Genomic DNA, 20478 nt, shown 5'->3' on the forward strand with positions numbered 1-20478 from the left:
TCCTCCCCCTTCTTCTCCTCCTCTTCTTCCTCCTCCCCCTTCTTCTCCTCCTCTTCTTCCTCCTCCCCCTTCTCCTCCTCCTCTTCCTCCTCCTCCTTCTTTTAAACATATTTTTATTGATTTCAGAGAGGAAGGGAGAGGGAGAGAGAATCATTGATCAGCTGCCTCCTGCACACCCCACACTGGGGATTGAGCCTGCAACCTGGGCATATGTCCCCGATTGGAATCAAACCTGGAATCCCTCAGTCTGCAGGCCGACGCTCTATCCACTGAGCCAAACCGGCTAGGGCTGAGTGCCTCTTCTTAAAGTCATCTCATGACATAGTAACTGGCTTCTCTCAGGGTGAGCAGTCAGAGAGACAGACAGACAGACACTATCCAAGACAGAAGCCACAGTGTATTTATGACCTAATCTCAGAAATAACATCTTATCACTTCTGCCCTATTCATTAGAAACATGTCACTATATCCAGCCTACTCCCAAGGAGAAAATTTTATTTTTTATTTAAAAAAAAATTTTTTTTATTGATTTCAGAGAGGAAGGGAGAGGGAGAGAGATAGAAACATCAATGATGAGAGAGAATCACTGATCTGCTGCCTCCTGCACACCGCCGACTGGGGATCAAGCCCACAACCCTGGTATGTGCCCTGACTGGGAATTGAACTCTGACCTCCTGATTCATATTTCAATGCTCAACCACTGAGCCACACCAGCCAGGCCCAAGGAGGGAGATTTTACAAGAGTGTAAAAACTGTGGGGAGGGATCATTGGGACCCTCAGAGGCTGCCTACCACACATTCAAATATATCAATTTGATCTTATATGGTTAGCAGTTTTGTGTCTTGCTTAAGAAATACTTCCCGCCGAAACCGGTTTGGCTCAGTGGATAGAGCATTGGCCTGCGGACTGAAAGGTCCCAGGTTCGATTCCGGTGAAGGGCATGTACCTGGGTTGCGGGCACATCCCCAGTAGGAGATGTGCAGGAGGCAGCTGATCGATGTTTCTAACTCTCTATCTCTCTCCCTTCCTCTCTGTAAAAAATCAATAAAATATATTTTTAAAAAATACTTCCCTACCCCAAAGTAAAAATATATTCTCCAATATTTTCTTCTAAATGTTTTTTTAAGCCTCACCTGAGGATATGTTTTTATTGATTTGAGGGAGGGAGGGAAGGGGGGAAGAGAGAGAGAGTGAGAGAGAGAAAAACATTGATCAGTTGCCTCCTCATACATGCCACTACCAGGAATCAAACCCACAATCTGGGTATGTGCCCTGACCGGGAATCAAACCTGCAACCTTTTGGGGATCGGAACGATGCTCCAACCAACCAGGCCACCTGACCAGGCTCTTCTAAATGTTTTTACTAGTAAGTTATCAGTGCTCTCCAGCCAAAGACCACTGGTAACACACCTGTAATTGAACAAGTTGGGTTCGTTACTCATTGTACAAGGGAGAACACACACCAAGAGGAACCAAGGGGTATCTCAGTAAGACTGCATAGAAAAGCCTTTTATTGGAATTGAACCTTGGCTGAGAGATTTGGAAGAGGGTCTAAGAAAGTGGAAGTTTGGTCTAGATTGGATGCCATTAGAAGTGGGGACAATTCTATGATTGGGTATCTCAATAAATCTTATTTATGGGAAGGAGAGAAAAATATAAGGCTAAAGCTGTAATTGGTAAAGAAATAGAAGTCACTTACTTTGGCCAAGAGAGGTGGTGTTTGGTACTTTGTGAGTGGCACAGTGCTTAGACAAAATTATGAAGTGACCTTGTTTTGTCTCAATTTATTATGGTCTGAGAGTAACCTTGTCTGAGGTTGGTATTCTGTGTTTATGTCTAAATAAGAGAATAACATGGCCTAGATGTGAGTGCCAGGTCAACTTCTGAATGTCAGGGGCTGCTCTTTTTTTTCTTTCTCAAAGTTTTGCCTTTATTTTTAAGTGTCTAATAAACCTTGAGTTGGGTTTTCTATATGGTATATGAGATATAATATAAGGCTCCAATTTTATTTTTTCTTATGTATAACCAATTGTCTCACTGTTATTTACTGCCAAATTTCTGGTCTTTAACTCCCTGTTTTGAGAGCTTTCAGTGAATGTTGTTATGGGTTGATTATTTTACTAATGCTTGAGTGTGATATGTTAGGGATATCCCACTACTTAGCAATTGGCTAAATCAGAACCAGGCAATCTGACTTGAAAATCTGTCTTCTTAATCTGTATGGCATTATGCATTGTCTCCCAAGAAGAAGCACGATCTTGGTTAATATGCACTGATCTCACATGCTGCCAGGTGGGACCATAGAGCTGAGGTCGCACTCTTTTCTCTCCTCATCCCATTGCAAGTAGGTGTTAGTCCCCACCTATCCAGTGAAATTGTCCTTGGCAAAGTCACTAGTGAACTCTAGGTTGCCAACTGCACACCATATTTCTTTTTATATTTTTATTGATTTCAGAGAGGATGCGATAGGGAGAGAGAGATAGAAACATCAATGATGAGAGAGATTGATCAACTGCTTCCTACACGCCCCCCACTGGGGATCAAGTCCACAACCCGGGCATGTGCCCTGACCAGGGATCAAACTGTGACTTCCAGGTTCATAGGTCGATGCTCAACCACTGAGCCATGCCAGCTGGGCCAAACCATATTTATTTATTCTTCAATTTTTTTATTGTCTAAAGTTTTACATATGTCTCTTTTTCCCCAATTGACCCCCCCCCCCCCCAGTCATTCCCACCCAGGCAAGCCCCCCACCGCCCCAGTGTCTGTGTTCATTGCTTATGTTAATATGCATGCATACAAGTCCCTTGGTTGCTTTCTAAACCCCCCTTCCCTACAATTTGTCTCTGGATCTATTCTTTTTTTTAAAATGTATTTATTGATTTCAGAGAGGAAGGGAGTAGGAGAGAGAGATAGAAACATCAATGATGAGAGAGAATCATTGATCGGCTGCCTCCTGCACACTCCCGACTGGGGATCAAGCCCACAACTCAGGCATGTGCCCTTGGCCAGAATCCAACCTGGGATCCTTCAGTTCGCAGGCTGACGCTCTATCCACTGAGCCAAGCCGGCTAGGGCTCTGGATCTATTCCTGTTCATCAGATTATCAAACCAGATTTCTTTATCCTCATTTTATTCAATAACTTATCAACTGTTATGGACTGAATATTGGTGTCCTTCCAAAATTCATATGTTGAAATCCTAATCCCCAATGTGATGATTTAGGAGATAGGCCTTTGGGAGGTGATTAGGCTATGAGCCCTCATAAATGGATTTATGCCCTTGTGAAAGAAACCCCAGAGAACGCTCTTGCCCTCTCAGCCATGTAAGGATGTAAGGAGAAAATGGCTATCTGCGACCTGGAAGAGGAGCCTCACCAGACCCAACTATGCTGGCACTCTGATCTTGGACTTACACCTCCAAAGCTGTGAGAAACAAATTTCTGCTCCAGCTGATTTGGCTCAGTGGATAGAGCATCGGCCTGCGGACTGAAGGGTCCTGGGTTCGATTCTGGTCAAGGGCACATACCCGGGTTGTGGGCTTGATCCCCAGTAGGGGGTGTGCAGGAGGCAGCTGATCAATGATTCTCTCTCATCATTGATATTTCTCGCTCCGTCTCCTTTCCTCTCTGAAATCAATAATATATATTTTAAAAGAAACAAATTTTTGTTGTTTGTAAGTCCCCCAGTCTATGGTATTCTGTTGTAGCAGTTGGAACTAAAACACCAACATTCAACAGAGTTAACCCTTCCATTCTTACAATACTTTTTTTCTTAGTCTTCATGACACTGAAAGTTCACAGTGTTCCTCTGATCTCACTGGCCGCTCCTTCACATTTTTTGCTGACTCCAGTTTTTTCCCCAGCCTCCAAATGTCCTCAGACATTTCCCCAGATAATCGCATCTGTTCCTCAAGCTTTAACTACCATCATCTATACTAATTACTCCCAAATAGACATTTCTTGCCTCATATCCTAAACTCCACACTTGTAAATTCAGCTGCCTACTTGAACTTTCCACTTGGATGTCTCTAATTGAGCATATCTAAAATAGAATTTTGGTTTTCCCAGCACTACAAACCTGCTCCTCCTGTAGTCTTCTCCAGCTTGGTTAATGACAACTCTATTTTCCCAGTTGTTCTGACTAAAAACCCAAGAGTCATCCTTGATACCTCCCTTTCCTTCACAGTCTACATCAAATCCATTATCAAGTCCTCTCAGCCCCATTCCCCAAATATATCCTAAATCTGTCAACTTCTCACCATCTGCACTGAGAAATCTTGGGAATCAGTGTGGGACATGCAGGAGGCAGCGGATCAATGGTTCTCTCTCATCATTCATGTTTCTATCCCTCTCTCCTTCTCTCTGAAATCAAGAAAAAACATTGAAAAATAATAATAAAGAATATGAAAAGACACGTTACAGACTGGAAGAAAATATTTGTCATCCACACATGCAACAAAGGACTAGTATGTAGAATATAGTAATGAGCTCTCAAAACTCAATAGTTTAAAAAAAAACAATAAAAAACATTGAACTAGAAAATGGACAAAAGATGCGAGGAGACAGTTCACTTAAAGGACATAGAGATAAGAGAGAAGCACATGAAAAGATGCTCAGCGTCATTAGCTATTAGAGAAATGCAAATTAAAGCCACTGTCAGGTTTACTGCAGACTTATTAAAGGTCTAAAATAAAAATGGTGACAATACCAAGTGGTGTGAGAATGCAGAGGGAGCTTGTGTGAATGTGAAATGTTACAGTCACCCAGGAAAAGAGTTTGGCCATCTCTTAACAAAACTACATAGACAATAACCATATGACCCAGCAATTGTACTTCTGGGCATTTATCCCAGAGAAATAAAAATTTATGTTCACACCAAAACCTGTACATGAATGTTCATAGCAATTTTATGTGTAAAAGCCAAAAACTAGAATGAGTCCAGATGTCTTTCAATAGGTCAATGGTTGCCCTAACTTTGGGACAATAAAAAGGAATGAACCATTGATGCATACAACAACTTTGATGAATTTCCATGGAATTATGATGAGTGAAAATAGTCCATCCCCAAAGATTACATACTGTGTGATTTGATCAATATAAAACATTTTTCAAATGGCAACATTTTATAATTGGAGGACAGGTTAGTGGTTGAGGGAGTGGGGAAGGGGCACGGTAGGGAGGTGGGGGTGGTTATAAAAGAGAACATGAGAGGTCCTGTGATGGAACTGTTCTGTACTTTGACTGCGGTGGTAGACACATGAACCTACACAGGTAATAAGATTGTATAGAATTTTAAAAACTATCTTTATTGATTTCAGAGAGGAAGGGAGAGGGAGAGAGAGAGAAACATCAATGATGCAAAAGAATCATGGATCGGCTGCCTCCTACACATCCCACACTGGGGATTGAGCCCACAACCCTGGCATGTGCCCTGACCTGGAATCAAACTGTGACCTCCTGGTTCATGGGTTGATGCTCAACCACTGAGCCACGCCGGCTGGGCAACATTGTATAGAATTTAATATGCCCGCACACACAAGTGAGTATTAGCAAAACTGAGAAAATCTGAATAAAATCAGTGGATTGTATCAATGTCAATATCTTGAATGTGATGTTATTATACTATAGTTTTGCAAAATGTTACTTACCATTGGGGGAAACTAGGCAAAGTGTATGAGGGATCTCTCTGTATTATTCCTCACAGTTGCATGTGAATCTACAATCATGTAAAAACATTCTTCAATTTAAAAATATTTAAAATAAAATTAATAACAATGCTGCTGCTGTTATTTGTCAAATTATGGAGTGATCTTCGACATGGCAAGCCATTCTAACTTTTTTTTCCCCAAGAAGAAAGATAGAAGCCTGGTTACATATATAACAAACAGATCAGGGCAACCCAGCTCGGTTTGCTAGATGAGAATGTTGTCAAGAGAAAGCAGCTTCTCCAAGCTTTTTGTTGAATTCAGGTTACATCATGTCCTGTGTTGCTCAGATAAATGAAGTCTTATTGTAACTTCATGTTTTAATTTTTAAGGCTATCTGGAAGGAGTAACCATCAAAAACACTCATAGCCTTGATTGCTGTGGCTCAGCTGGTTGGAGTGGAGTTCAGAGCATAGGAAGGTTGGCGTTCAACCCCCGGTTCAATCCCTGGTCCGGGCACTTATGGGAGACAACCGACTGATGTTTCTCTTTCTCTCTCTCTCTCTCTCTCTGTCTCTTTCCCTCCTTTTAAAATTCAGTGAACATATCCTCAGGTGAGGATTGGAAAAAAACACACACTTGCCCTAGCTGGTTTTGCTCAGTGGATAGAGTGTTGGCCTGTGTACTAAAGGGTCCCGGGGTTCGATTCCTGGTCAGAGCACATGCCTGGGTTGTGGGCTCGATCCCCAGTAGGGGGTGTGCAGGAGGCAGCCGATCAATGATTCTCTTTCATCATTGATGTTTCTATCTCTCTCTCCCTCTCCCTTCCTCTCTGAAATCAATAAAAATATTTTAAAAAATAAAATAAAAATAAGAACACTGATATATGTATGTGTCAGGAACTGTTCCAAACCCTTAACAAAATTAAACTCGTGGTACCTTATAACAACCTTATGAGGAAAGTGCTGTTTTTATCTCCATATCTGGATTGATGATGAAGCCACTAAGGAGTAGAATTGCATTTGTTTTGTTTTTAAATATATTTTTATTGATTTCAGAGAGGAAGGGAGAGGGAGAGATAGAAACATCAATGATGAGAGAGAATCATTGATCAGCTGCCACCTGCACACCCCACACTGGGGATCGAGCCCACAACCTGGGCATGTGCCCTGACCGGGAATCGAACCGTGACCTCCTGGTTCATAGGTCAGTGCTCAACCACTGAGCCATGCCGGCTGGACTGCATTTGTTTTCTGTTTCTCTGTAACAAATGACCATACATTTAGTGGCTTAAAACAACCCAGGAATTTATTATCTTCCAGTGTCTGTGGGTGGAGTCGCAGCACAGCTAAGCTGGGCTCTCTGCCTCAGTCTCCCCAGGCTGCACCGCAGGTGCTGGCTTCTCCGGAACCAGCAGGGAGAGTCTCTCTGGCTTCAGTCTTCTAAGGCAGAGGCCTGGGTAACATTTCCACGGGAGTGACAACCCATCCTCTGCCATGTCCCGTTGGTTAGAAGCGAGTTCTAAGTTCTGCCTGAACAAATGCACAGACAGCAGGAGGTGGGGATTTGTGGGGATTATCCTTGAGTCTATCTGCCACAATGATTGAGTAAACCAATCCAATTCTGGGCCTCAGAGAGCCAAGACTTAACAGGATTTTGAAGGATTTTAAAAATTAAAATTTTATGTAAAAAAAATTCCCCTGAGGAGACCTGTCTTCAACGTGGTGGCAGGAGGACTCTGTAGGCCCATTGCTTCCTTGACCGCTTTTTGTTGCTGTTAATCCTCACCTGAGGATACTTTTCCCCATTGATTTTTAGAGAGAGTGGAAGGGAGGGAGGGAGGGGGAGAGGGATAGAGAGAGGAATATCTATATGAGAGAGACACATTGATTAGTTGCCTCCCCAATGGGGCTGGGAAATCTAACCTGCAACCTAGGTGTGTGCCCTTGACTGGGGATCGAACCAGAGACCCTTTGGTCCCCAGGTGGGTCCTTGGGCCAGTGCTCTAACCACTGAGCAACACCTTTTAATACTTGCTCTGGTTTGGGCGTGGCATTTCCTGCCAACATAGCCCGACCAGCTAGTGCTTTAAGGACCTCACCACCTCCCTTCCACTTCCTCATGGCAATTGTCAAGCGATTGCTTCAGCATGAGTCTCCTACGTCATTGCCTAAAAACATGACAGTTGTTGTTTTTAGGGCTATCCAGTTTCATACTTTCCACTGTGTGTAGCCCTGGCAGGAGGGGAATTCCCAACACCTGCTTCCTACTGCTGGCTCCTGTTACAAAAGCCGGTGGGGCCAGATCTTTTTTTTTTTTTACCTCCCCCCTGGTATAGACACCATGTAGGCATCTGACCCAAATTTGAGTCTCTTTTAGGACTTTGAATCCTGAATGAGTAATGCAATGATCAAGGGAGAGTGTTTGCTGCAACTCAAATGATGTCACAAATCTTTTTTTACATGTTTATTTTTTTAAAAATTTTTTATTGATTAAGTTATTACATATGTGTCCTTATCCCCGCATTACCCCCTAACCCCCCCACTCATGCCCTCACCCCCCTGTTGTCTGTTGTCACAAATCTTTTTCTTTCCACTCCTCAGAATCAATAAGCAAAGAAACTTGTGCTCTGGGTACTGAGAATATCTCAAGTCTGTTCCCTAAATATCAGCTTTGTTCCCCTGTAGGGGTGAGGATATTATATGCGACCCTCTGGCCAGAGGAAAATCATAGATTAATTCATTCAACATACATTTGTTCAGCATCTGCTTTGGGCCAGGCACTGTTCTAGATGCTGGAGATACAATGAAGTACAAGGCAGACATGGGGCTCGGCTCGAATTAGGTTGCTTACCAGTGGGGCAAGACAGATACTTCATAAACAAGGTAAGTTCAGAGTAACAAGTTACATAATGAAAATAAAACAGAAAAATGTTGCCCTGGCCAGGTACCTCAGTTGGTTGGAGCATCATTCTGGTTGTGGGTTCGATCACTGATCAGGTGCACAAAGGAGCCAACCGTTGGATGCATGGATGGGTGGAACAATGGGCCTATGTTTCTCTCTCTCTCTCTCTTTTTCTACCCCCCACCCCTCTCTCTCTCCCTTCCCTTCCTTTTTCTCTAAAGTCAGTGAATTTAAAACACCCATTTGGCATGGCTCAGTGGTTAAGTGTCCACCTATGAACTAAGAGATCATGGTTCGATTCCTGGTCAGGGCACATGCCTGGGCTGTGGGCTCAGTCCCCAGTGTGGGGCGTGCAGGAGGAGGCAGCCAATCAATGCTTCTCTCTCATCATTGATGTTTCTATCTGTCCCTCTCCCTTCCTCTCTGAAATCAATAAAAATATTTTTTAAAACACACACACACATCTGCATGCTAAAGAAAATAAAACAGAAAAATGTAATAACGTGAGACTGGTTCCTATTTGGAGTAGGAAGGATCACATCAGGTAAGGTAGTCAGGAAAGGCCTCTTTAAGGAGATGACATTTGAGCTGAGACCTAAAGGATGAGGGATTGGTGATGCTGGTACCTGGAGGCAAAGAATTCCAGGCAGGGGGAATAGCAAGTACAAAGACCCTGAGATGAGATGGGCTTGGTGTGTTTAAGAAACTGAAAGAAAGCCAGTGCAGCTGGGATAGAGTGATGGCGGAGGAGGAGGAGTTGGGAGGCCAGCTCATGCAGGTCCTTCTAGGCTCCTTTAAGGACTTTGGTTTTGACGCTGAGTGAAGGGGGAGCTGTGGGAGGATTTTTAAAAAATATTTTTATTGATTTCAGAGAGAGGAAGGGAGAGGGAGAGAGAGATGGAAGCATCCATGATGAGAGAGAATCATTGATCAGCTGCCTCTTGCACGCCCCACACTGGGGGATCGAGCCTGCAACCCGGGCATGTGCCCTGACCTGGAATCGAACTGTGACCTCCTGGTTTATAGGTCGACGCTCCACCACTGAGCCACACCAGCTGGGCTGTATGACTGAAAACATTTGCCTCCTCCAAGTGGGCATAGCCCCATGGCACTTGGCTTGGGGGAAAAGGACCTTTGTCTAAAGAGAAAGATGTGCCTGGCCGGCCTGGCTCAGTGGTTGAGCATCGCCCTGCGAACCAGGAGGTCACGGTTCGATTCCTGGTCAGGGCACAGGGGTTGCAGGCTCAACCCCCAGTGTGGGGCATGCAGGAGGCGGCCGGCCGATCAATGATTTTTCTCTCATCATTGATGTTTTTATCTCTCATTCCCTCTCTGAAATCAATAAAAAGATTTAAAAAACAAAGAGAAAGATGCTTCTTCTTCCTGCAGATGCAGCCCCACATGAGAGTGCACAACAGCACCGGAATTCAGGCTGGACTTCAGCCCCTCCTGGGCCCCTCAGCCAGATACTCTTGTTCGGTGCACAAACCACACAACTGTCTACAGCCCAGATCAAAGAGACTGGGAAGAGGCTGTTGCGGTAATCCAGAGGAGAAATGGTGATGGCTTGGATCAGGGTGTGCAGGGTCGTGGGAGAAAAATGCACAAGGCATACACTGAGGACATCCTTTGCCCTGGTTCCCAGCCCGAGCCCTAGCAAGAATTTGAATGTGATTGCTTTTCTAAGAGCAGCTCTTATGTCCACCAAACATGTGGGCTCAGGCTCATTCCAGCCCTGACTCCCCCAGGCCAGGGGTGAGGGTGGTTACTGTGAGGGAGGGAGGAGCTATGGCCCCCGGAAGGATGACAGCCAATAGGCTGTCCTCCCAAGGGAGTCCAGGAGCAGTTGTGTGTGCAAATTTTGAGAAATGAGACTAACATCCCTCAATGTGTGTGTGTGTGTGGGGGAGACGAAGAAGAGATAAACCAAAGAACTTATATACTTATATACATAGCCCATGGACACGGGCAATAGGGTGGTGAAGGCCGGGGGGGCGGGGGTAGGGACTGGTAGGAGGGGGGGAAATGGAGTGGGAGAATGGGAGATATCTGTAATACTATCAACAAGAAAAAATATATTAAAAAAATAAATAAAGTGCCCTAGCTGGTTTGTCTCAGTGCTTAGAGCCTTGGCCTGTGGACTGAAAGGTCCCAGGTTCAATTCCGGTCAAGGGCATATGCCTGGGTTGGGTTGCAGGCTCGATCCCCAGTAGGGGGCATGCAGGAGGCAGCCAATCCATGATTCTCTCTCATGATTGATGTTTCTATCTCTCTCTCCCCTGCCTTCCTCTCTGAAAACAATAAAAATATATTATAAAATAAAATTAAATAAATAAAATGATGAGACCAAAAACCAAAAATAAAAAGGAAGAAATGAGGATATGAATTTCTTTAATGTTATAAGGTTGTTGTGAGGATCAAATACATATTCAAAGCAGCTAACCTGGACCTGGCACTCAGTAGGCACCAGGACTAAGTAGTCTTAAGCTGGAATCTTAGACAAATCACTTCCCTTCCTAAAACTCAGCTTCTTTTTTTTTTAAATATATTTTATTGATTTTTTACAGAGAGGAAGGGAGAGAGATAGAGAGTTAGAAACATCGAACAGCTGCCTCCTGCACACCTCCTACTGGGGATGTGCCCGCAACTCAGGTACATGCCCTTGACCGGAATCGAACCTGGGACCTTTCAGTCCGCAGGCCGATGCTCTATCCACTGAGCCAAACCGGTTTCGGCAAAACTCAGCTTCTTCATGTGTACAATGAATATTCCCTGCAACGAGGAAGCTGATGGAGCAGTTAGAACCAAATCCTGTGTGTGAGGGAAGCTCTTGGCAAACTGGCTGTGTGCTCCCTGGTGGCACCCTGATGGCGCAGCCCTTCTTTCTCTCCTCACTGTCCCACTAGTCTGGTTCTTGCCCCCTATGCCAGGACTTCGGAAAAAGCCTTCTCGCTGGTTACTCTACCTCTGATCTTGCTTCCTGAACCTCAGCTGTAGGTATGTCTGCCCTTGTTCCAAACCTCCATTGGCTCCCTAAAGCCCACTGGATCTGTAGGGGGAGGCGACAGCTAGGTGCCCTGCAAGGTCTTGGACATGACATAAATGAGATTGCCCTAAACACGTAGTGGAATGGTACTCAGGAAATGGTCATCATTCCCCCAGGGGGAGAGGGGGGTCAGAGGAGCAGGTTCTACCCACCTTTCTTTACTCTTTCTGGTCTTCCTTTATTTCTGTCTCTCCTTCCCGTTGTCTATCTCAGACCTTTTCTCCTTCCCAGCCTCCCTTTGTGTTGCCCCTTTCTCTTTTCTGTGATTCAAATTTCTCCTTTTCGCTTTCTCAGTCTCTCTCTTCTCTTCAATGGGTTGCTCTTTGGGTCAATCTAAGTCTCCACCCATCCCCCCATTCCCACCCCCACCCCCACCCCACCCCACCCCACCCCCAGCCCTGTCTTCTGTGTCCGCCCCTCCCCCCATTCTATCCTTCCTCCCTCCTCCCGGGTTTAAGGATGACCAACCTTTGAGAGTCCGCAGCTTCCGCATCTGTTCTGAGCCACTGGGGCCTCCCACTACCCAGGCCTGAGTAAGGCCGACCCTCAGGAAGGGCCAAGGGGGAGGGGTAGCAGGAAAAAGGGGGCGTTGTTACACTTTTGGTCTCCTTTTTTGCCCTTCATTTTGGAGGGGACAGGTGAAAACAACAACAAGGAGGAATTTAAAACTTCCTCTTTTGTCTTGCCCCACCTGCAATTAGTGATGGTCTAAGAGCTTGGTTTGACTTTCTAGGAAAGAAAACTCCTCTAAGAAACCACATCATTTAAACACTAGGTTTGCCTGGACCACAGCATCTGATAAGACAATGAAAACAGAAAAGGCTTTTAAAACCAATTTAACCCACACACAAATGTAATTCTAAGGAAGAATCAATAGTCTGGTGGATCATTTTCCCTGCGACTCCTTGGAGAAGCTTAAAGAGACTTTCAATCAATGGGGCGGAGAGTGAATAAAATGTTCTTTTAGAAATAAATTGACTTGATTTAACGATGAAGATTAAGTAAATAATAGCCAAGGTGGTACTTGGTCTTGGCAAACATTCGAAGGTGGTTCTCCGGTGGCTGCTGTTTAGGAAACACTGATCTAAATGAAATCAATATGTAATGGGAGGTTGACAAATGTCTACACAAATTCATCAAGGCGGCGAACAACACATCTGAAGGAAAAATGACAGGCAAGTGTGCCCAGCCTTCCAAAGGAGGCACGCAGCCCGGGTGGTGTGGCTCAGTGCTTAAGTGTCGACCTATGAACCAAGAGGTCACGGTTTGATTCCCGGTCAAGGCACATGCCTGAATTGCAGGCTGGATCCCCAGTATGGGGTGTGCAGGAGGCAGCCAATCAATGATTCTCATCATTGGTGTTTCTATCTCTCTCCCTCTCCCTTCCTCTCTGAAATCAATGAAAAAAAAATTAAAATTTAATTAATTAATTAATTAAAGCAAAGTCAATGCACTGAGTTTCACAGAATGGTAAGGACCGGGTCCTTGTGGTACTGAATTAACCAACCTGGGAGTCCCCTTACCTTAGGACTTTGTGTTTTGTAAAATCATACATATCTTTGTTATTTAAGCCAGTTGAGTATGGGTATATTAATGAATTATTAAGCTGAGTATTTGCAGCTTAATAATTCATTAATATACCCATGGTATATCATCTTGGTAGGACAATGAAACCCACTGGGAAAACCTGAACGGGCTAGATATTACCCAAGCTTAGCCGGCCAGATGCTGTCTTGGAATTATAAGCAAAGAATACAAGGATGAGAGAAGAGCATGTAATTGTTCACTCCCCAGCATTCCTGTGGCTCCATTATTTTCTGCCCTGTCCTCAGCCTGATCCTCCAGTCACTCAATGATTGTACGAACCCAGAGGGGATGTCTTTTGTTCCTGACCAACAACTTTCACAGAGACACAAAGTCAAAGAGAGAAAAATGCCATTCACTAAGAGGTGCTCTCTGCCTCATTTATTTCATCAGGCAAATATCACTCAAGACTCTCTATTTCGCCCGGCCGGTGTGGTTCAGTGGTTGAGAGTCAACCCATGAACCAAGAGGTCACGGGTTCAATTCTAGGTCAGGGCACATAGTCGTGGGGTTGGGAGCTTGATCCCCAGTGTGGTACGTGCAGGAGGCAGCTGATCAATGATTCTCGTTCATCATTGGTATTTCTATCTCTCTCTCTCTCTCTCTCTCTCTCTCTCTCTCTCTGTCTCCCTTCCTCTATGAAACCAATAAAAATATTTTTTTAAAAAGACTCTCCATCTCTCTTGGCACTGGTCCTCTGCTCAACCAGGCAGCCGCTCCATAAATTAATTAACTGGCATCTGTTTTGTGGAATAATTGAGTGCCCTATTTGCTTGTGTCATCCAGCTCTGAGCTGGATCAACTCTTGTATGCTCTTCAAAGTAAGCTTTCTAGACCCGCATGACTGAGGCTCAGGGGCCTTAAACTGTAGAAGGTGAGGCGCTTGAATCAGCAATGAGTGGGTCATTCATTCAGACAGCCAGTAAGTGTTTACTGAATATCTAACTGTTCTAGGCTAGGGATAAGGCGGTAAACAAAACAGACACTCCTTGATTGCAGCGGAACACATGTCCTTGTGGAGTTGACATTCTAATTGGAGACAGATGTGAAACAATCAATTGTAAAGGCATTTAATTGCAATCAACACTAGGAGGGAAAAGTACAGGGCGCCCTGAGAATGTGCAGCTAGGCCTCAAGCTGTCCTGTTTTGTCAGGGATTGCTGTGAGAAAGGGGCATTCAACATTAGGCAAAAGGGTGGGAAGTGTTCCAGGCAGAGAGAGCAACATCTTGTCAAGGTCCACGTTGGTACGTTAAGGGAACAGAAAGAAATGCCTGGTTATTGGACCACAAAAGGAGGAGAAGAATGGGGCCAAATGAGAACAGAGAGGTGGCAGGGGCCAGAAGTGACTTTGTAGGCTAGCCCTTCTTTTTTAAAATATTTTTTTAAAATATATTTTATTGATTTTTTACAGAGAGGAAGGGAGAGGGATAGAGAGTTAGAAACATCGATGAGAGAGATACATGGATCGGCTGCCTCCTGCACACACCCCACTGGGGGGTTGTGCCCGCAACCAAGGCACATACCCTTGACCGGAATCGAACCTGGGACTCTTCAGTCCACAGGCCGATGCTCTATCCACTGAGCCAAACCAGTTAGGGCTTTTTCAATGTTTTTTTTTATTGATTTTTAGAGAGAGAGGAAGGGAGAGGGATAGAGAGATAACATTGATGAGAGAGAAACATTGATTAGTGCCTCCTGCGTGTCCCACACTGGGGAGTGAGCCTGCAACCCAGGCATGTGCCTTGACCTCTTGGCTCTTGGGTTGACCGCTCAACCACTGAGCCACACCGGCCGAGCTAGCCCTTCTTTTTTTAAATTTCTAATTGTGGTAAGACACACATAACAAAATTTACCATCTTAACCACTAAGTTAAATGTACAGTTTAGTGGCATTAAGTACATTCACATTGTTGGGCAACCATCACCACCATCTATCTCCAGAACTCTTTTCATCTTGCAAAACTGAAACTCTGTACTCATTAAACAGTAACTTTTAAAATTATGCTTTTATTGATTTCAGAGAGAGGAAGGGAGAGAGAGGGAGGGAGGGAGAGAGAGAGAGAGAGATAAACATCAATGATGAGAGAGAATCATTGATTGGTCGCCTCCTGCACACCCCACACTGGGGATCGAGCCCCAACCAGGGCATGTGCCCTGACTTGGAATCGAACCGTGACCTCCTGGTTCATAGATGGATGCTCAACCACTGACACACACTAGACAGGCTAAAAAGTAACTTTTCATTCCCCCGCCCTCTCCAGCCCCTGGCACCCACATTCTACTTTCTGTCTCTATGAATTTAGCTGTTCTATGTGCCTCATATTAGTGGAATTATACAGTATTGGTCTTTTTGTGACTGGCTTATTTCACTTAGCTGAATGCCCTCAAGGTTCATCCAGCTATAGTATGTGTCAGAATTTCCTTGGGCAGCCCTTCTTAAACTGTAATCCTCCTGCTTCTTGGACCCACTTTGATTAGCAAGGTTGCAGGCCATGCTCAAAATCTCAGAATAAGATCTTGAATTCTTAATTTTTGTGCTTTTCTTATTTGCCTTACATTTCCTAACTCTTCCACTAGGAAACAAGAGTATCCATATCTGTTTTAGTTTCCTAGGGCTGTCAGAACAAAATACCATAAACGGGATGGCTGGACAACAGAAATTTATCCTCTCACAGTCCAGGAGGCCAGGAGTCCAAAATCAGTGTGTCGGTAAGTTAGTTCCTTCAGGAGGCTCTGAGGGAGAGTCTGATCCAGGCTTCTCTCCTAGTTTCTGGAGGTTACTGGCTATCTTTGGTGTTTCTAGGCTTGTAAATCCATCACTCCAATCTTGGCTTGCATCTTCACGTGGCCTTCTCCCTGTGTGTCTGTCTCTATCTCTGTGTCTAAAATTCCCTTGTCTTATAAGGAAACCAGTCATTGGATTTAGGACCCATCGTAATCCAGTGTGACCTCTTCTTAACTTGATTACATCTGCAAAGACCATATTTCCAAATAAGGTGACATTCATAGGTGCTAGGTGAACAGAAATTTGGGGGGAGGACGCTATTCAATGCAGTACATTGTTTCTAAAGGAATTTACAGTTAGGATTGTTAGAGAAGGAACGTAAAGAGAAGATAATGTTCAGTTTTTTTGTTTTGTTTTGCTCCCTATTTAATGCACTTTGACTGTGCAAAAGAGAAGTCCTTGCCTGGCCAGCATGGCTCAGTGGTTGAGCATTGACCTATGAATCAGGAGGTCACAGTTCGATTCCTGGTCAGGGAACATGCCCAGGTTTGCAGGCTTGATCTTCAGTAGGGGCCGTGCAGGAGGCAGCCAATCAATGATTTTCTCTCATCATTGATGTTTCTATATCTCCCTCTTCCTTCCTCTCTGAAATCAATACAAAAATATATATTTTTAAAAAAGAGAAATATTTGATTCAGCAACAAAAATAATAAAATAAAATTAAAAATTAAAAAGAAATCCTTAATTGGAGCAGAATATCTATATATATAAAAGGCTAATATGCTAAGTGTTCCTCAGCCTGTCTGACTGGTCGCTATGATGTGCACTGACCACCAGGGGGCAGACGCTCAATGCAGGAGCTGCCAAGCTGCAGTGATGCACCCCGAAACCAGAGAGGAGGGAGCCCAATTCTTTGTGGGCCGTGTGATTCCACCTTTGACCATGGGTTATGTTGTTGCTGGGGCACTGTCGGCCCCAAATCTGGTTTATTGCACACTTGTGTTTGTGTTCCACACCCTGTATGACAGCAACTTTGCAGAGTGCCCTCTCACACTCTGGGACCCCTCAAGGGATGTCCGAGAGCTGGTTTCAGCACGATCCCCACAGGCCAGGCCGAGGGACACCACATGCTGGAGGGACCTGCTCACTTCGCAGACACCCTTTGAGCCGCAGCGCTGCCCCAGTTACAGCCATCCAGGGAGGAACCGAGGGAGGTTGGCTCCAGGGCGTGTCCAGCCCATCTCACCCAGCCCCACCCCACTGGCCACCTTCTAATTAATTTCCTTTCAATGTGCATGAATCCGTGCAGTAGGGCACTAGTATTATCTCTTATATAAAAGGTCTGTGGCCATCATGCCGTAACGCCGTCATGACCAAATGAGCAGCGGTTCTTGTGGCGGGCAGGGCGGGGCACGAACTACTAGAGGTGGAGAGCTACAAGCGGCAATGGGCGGGGTGGCCAGCTGAGCTACTCTTGCATGATTTCGTGCGCGCTGGGCCTCTAGTAATAAATATTGGAAAGAGAGGGAAGAAAATAGAGACCACCAGTTACTGCTTGAGAGTCACTTGATCTGATAAGAGGGAGGAAAGAATAGTGACAGTGACCTTAGAGGAGGTCAAGAGACCTGAAAAGAAAGGATTGAATAAGGGGATCATGAAGAGGAGCACGAGCAGGGGGAAAACAGGATCAAGCACTGTTGATGGCAGCCTAGTAAAGCCCCCAGTGAAAAGAACTGCCCCTGGTGTATGTAGCAACAAATGCGGCTATGACACCTAGCAGGGCAGTGTATAGTAGCAGAAGGCCCCAGAATAAGTAGGAAGTCTGGTCAGGATAAATGAGATTCTGCCAAGAATCTTCAAAGATATATGGGAGATACTGAATTTTCCAGGTGGCTAGGATTTGAGCCATTTGATGTGAATGTTAAAGAACTAGGAGACCATATCAGATTGTACTTTTTGGGTACATCCAGGTAGAAGGCATGTAGATGCCTTTTGATTTGTCCAATATCAATGCCTTGCCTTCAAGCCACTACAACATTGGCACCCCTATCACATTCATTTATTCAACAAACGTTTGTTGAGCACCTACTATGTGCTAGGTTCTGGAAATGCAGGGATAAATAAAATAGGCAAAGTCCCTGTCCTCCTGGTGTTTTCTGGTTGGGAAGAGAGACACTGAACTAATAATTACATAAAAATAGATGTAGACTATATGAATAATTTGACAATTTTTAAATATATATATTTTTTTTATTGATTTTTTACAGAGAGGAAGGGAGAGGGATAGAGAGTTAGAAACATCGATCAGCTGCCTCCTGCATGCCCCCTACTGGGGATGTGCCCACAGTCAAGGTACATGCCCTTGACCAGAATCGAACCTGGGACCCTTGAGTCCGCAGGCCAACGCTCTATCCACTGAGCCAAACCAGTTAGGGCAATAATTTGACAATTTTTTTGACAGATCCTGCCTCAGGTTTTTTGTACAAACTGCACAGGAGGAAGCCAGCCCCATGCAAACAGTAGCCCAGGGCTCACACCATTCCTTCGTCCCTACATCGGCAAACAGAGGACTCTACTCTGAAGCCTCTGTGGGGGCCTCGGTACCTTTGGGAGCCTGAGCTGGAGCTGCAGCCACAGCCATAGCCTGGGCCTTGGTTTGAGACTTGGACTTGGACTTTGGACTGCAGAGCCCAAGATGAGACCCTTGGCTATATACATGAGCATGTTTCCCAAGTTTGGAGTGAGCCACGTAGGCAAGTTGACTGTGTATGTGGTTACTGCCCTTTGGAATCTTGGGGTTGACCTCCTCGGGCTTTATGAGGACCTTGATAGCCTCCTCATGTGCACTCACGGCCTTGGTGTTGTTGGCCTGCATCTTCTTCAGGGCCGTCTTGTTGTGCTTCTTGGCAAAGAGCATATTCGTCAGGAACTTGGGCCCCACACCCTTAAGAAATTCATATCTTTGTGGTTTAGGATATATATATATATATATATATATATATATATATATATATATATATATATCAGAGAGGGAGAGGGAGAGCTAGAAACATCAATGATGAGAGAGAATACTTGATCAGTTGCCTCCTGCACGTCCCCTACTAGGGATCAAACCCACAACCCGGGCATGTGCCCTGACTAGGAATAGAACCGTGACCTCCTGGTTCATTGGTTGATGCTTAACCACTGAGCTATGCCAGCTGGGCTGCTTAGGGTTTCTTGATGCTATTTCTGTGCCATTTTGGGGAGTGGTTATGTCGGGTGTGTGTGGTTCTTGGACTTTGCCATGTCTGCACTGAAGCCCGTGGCTCCCAAAGTGCCTGGGACCAGAAGAGAAGAGGGGGGCTGCAGTGCAGCATGGGAAATACGGTCGTCAACTTTACAACTCTTGAGGTGCAAGTATAGTCACATCTTTTGTAGTTCTCCAAATTAAATCAAAAGTGGCTTGAGCCTCATGGACCAGATTAGCAAGAAGTATAATACCACCCTCTTTGGCTCTTGTCCTCCTCTGGCTTATCCAGGAGCTTACATAGTCCACAAAGGAGGTTGACCTGATGTCCACGCCTCAGTAGAGAAAAGCTTCTACTTCCAAGCCTTCCTTGTGTTTCATTGCTACAATGTGTCATTCCTGAACACTGGCCTGCTTCCATCTGGCACTGCTGGTCTACTCCAGAGCAAAGCTTTGCTGACTGCACCTTCCAGCGTGTGTCAGTGTGGTCCTTCAAAGATTTCCCAAATTGCAGCTCTAAGGGGCCAGTGTTTCTGGGCATACACCCAGCTCTTCTCCCTCGAGACCTCGCTGCCTCAGAGGTACAGGGTTCAGATTGAATCAGGAGTTTGTCCATCACAGACCCTCCTTCTTTCCATTCCCTAGGGATTTGTGCCAGGAGTTGAGAGGCTTTCCTTTTCCAGCCCCTGAAATTCCCTTTCGTGGGCTAATAACACCATGGCCTCAAAGGAGGGCCCAAATCTAATGAATACACAAAGTTTTGTTAACCCTTCCTGGGGGGAAATACCTTCCAAACCTCACCTTTCCAAACAGGACCAAGGGTTGAAGTGGATATTTATTGCATACTTGGCTACCCAATATTCATTTCCCATTCTTTTGGTAATAGCACCCTGACTTAGGAGATTTGAATGATCTTCCGCCATTGGGTACAGTCTGGCAGGACTGTCAATGATGGTATAATACCTCCTTTAGTCAAGGGATGGACACGTGACCCAAACTAGATCAGCTTGATCTTGAATAGGGCAGTGCCTCTCTGCACTCGAATGTGCGTATGTATGAATCACCTGGGAGTCTTGTTACTATGGAGATTCTGAGTCAGTGAGGCCTAAAAGCCTGTATCTCCTGGATGATACCATTGCTGTTGATCCACAGACCACCACCCTCTAAGCCAGTGTTTCTCAACCTTGGCTGCACATTAGAATCACCTGGGAATCTTTTTAAAATCCTGATTTCTGGGCCTCATCCTCCGGAAATTCTGTTTCTATGGCATGGCGTTCAGGCCTCCAAAGTAGGAACCATGCAAGAGGGGATGGGCTCTGAAAACAGGATTTAAAAAGATTCC

The 20478-nt window shown here is 45.0% G+C and overlaps 1 pseudogene; it reads right to left on the reverse strand.

The window, feature by feature from the left end:
* Positions 1 to 18479: 18479 nt before the first annotated feature.
* LOC102439564 lies at positions 18480 to 20059 on the reverse strand (annotated as a pseudogene).
* Between the last annotated feature and the right edge of the window lie 419 nt (positions 20060 to 20478).

Source organism: Myotis lucifugus, unplaced genomic scaffold, assembly GCF_000147115.1.
Source record: "Myotis lucifugus unplaced genomic scaffold, Myoluc2.0 scaffold_169, whole genome shotgun sequence".
Classification (NCBI taxonomy): Eukaryota; Metazoa; Chordata; class Mammalia; order Chiroptera; family Vespertilionidae; genus Myotis; species Myotis lucifugus.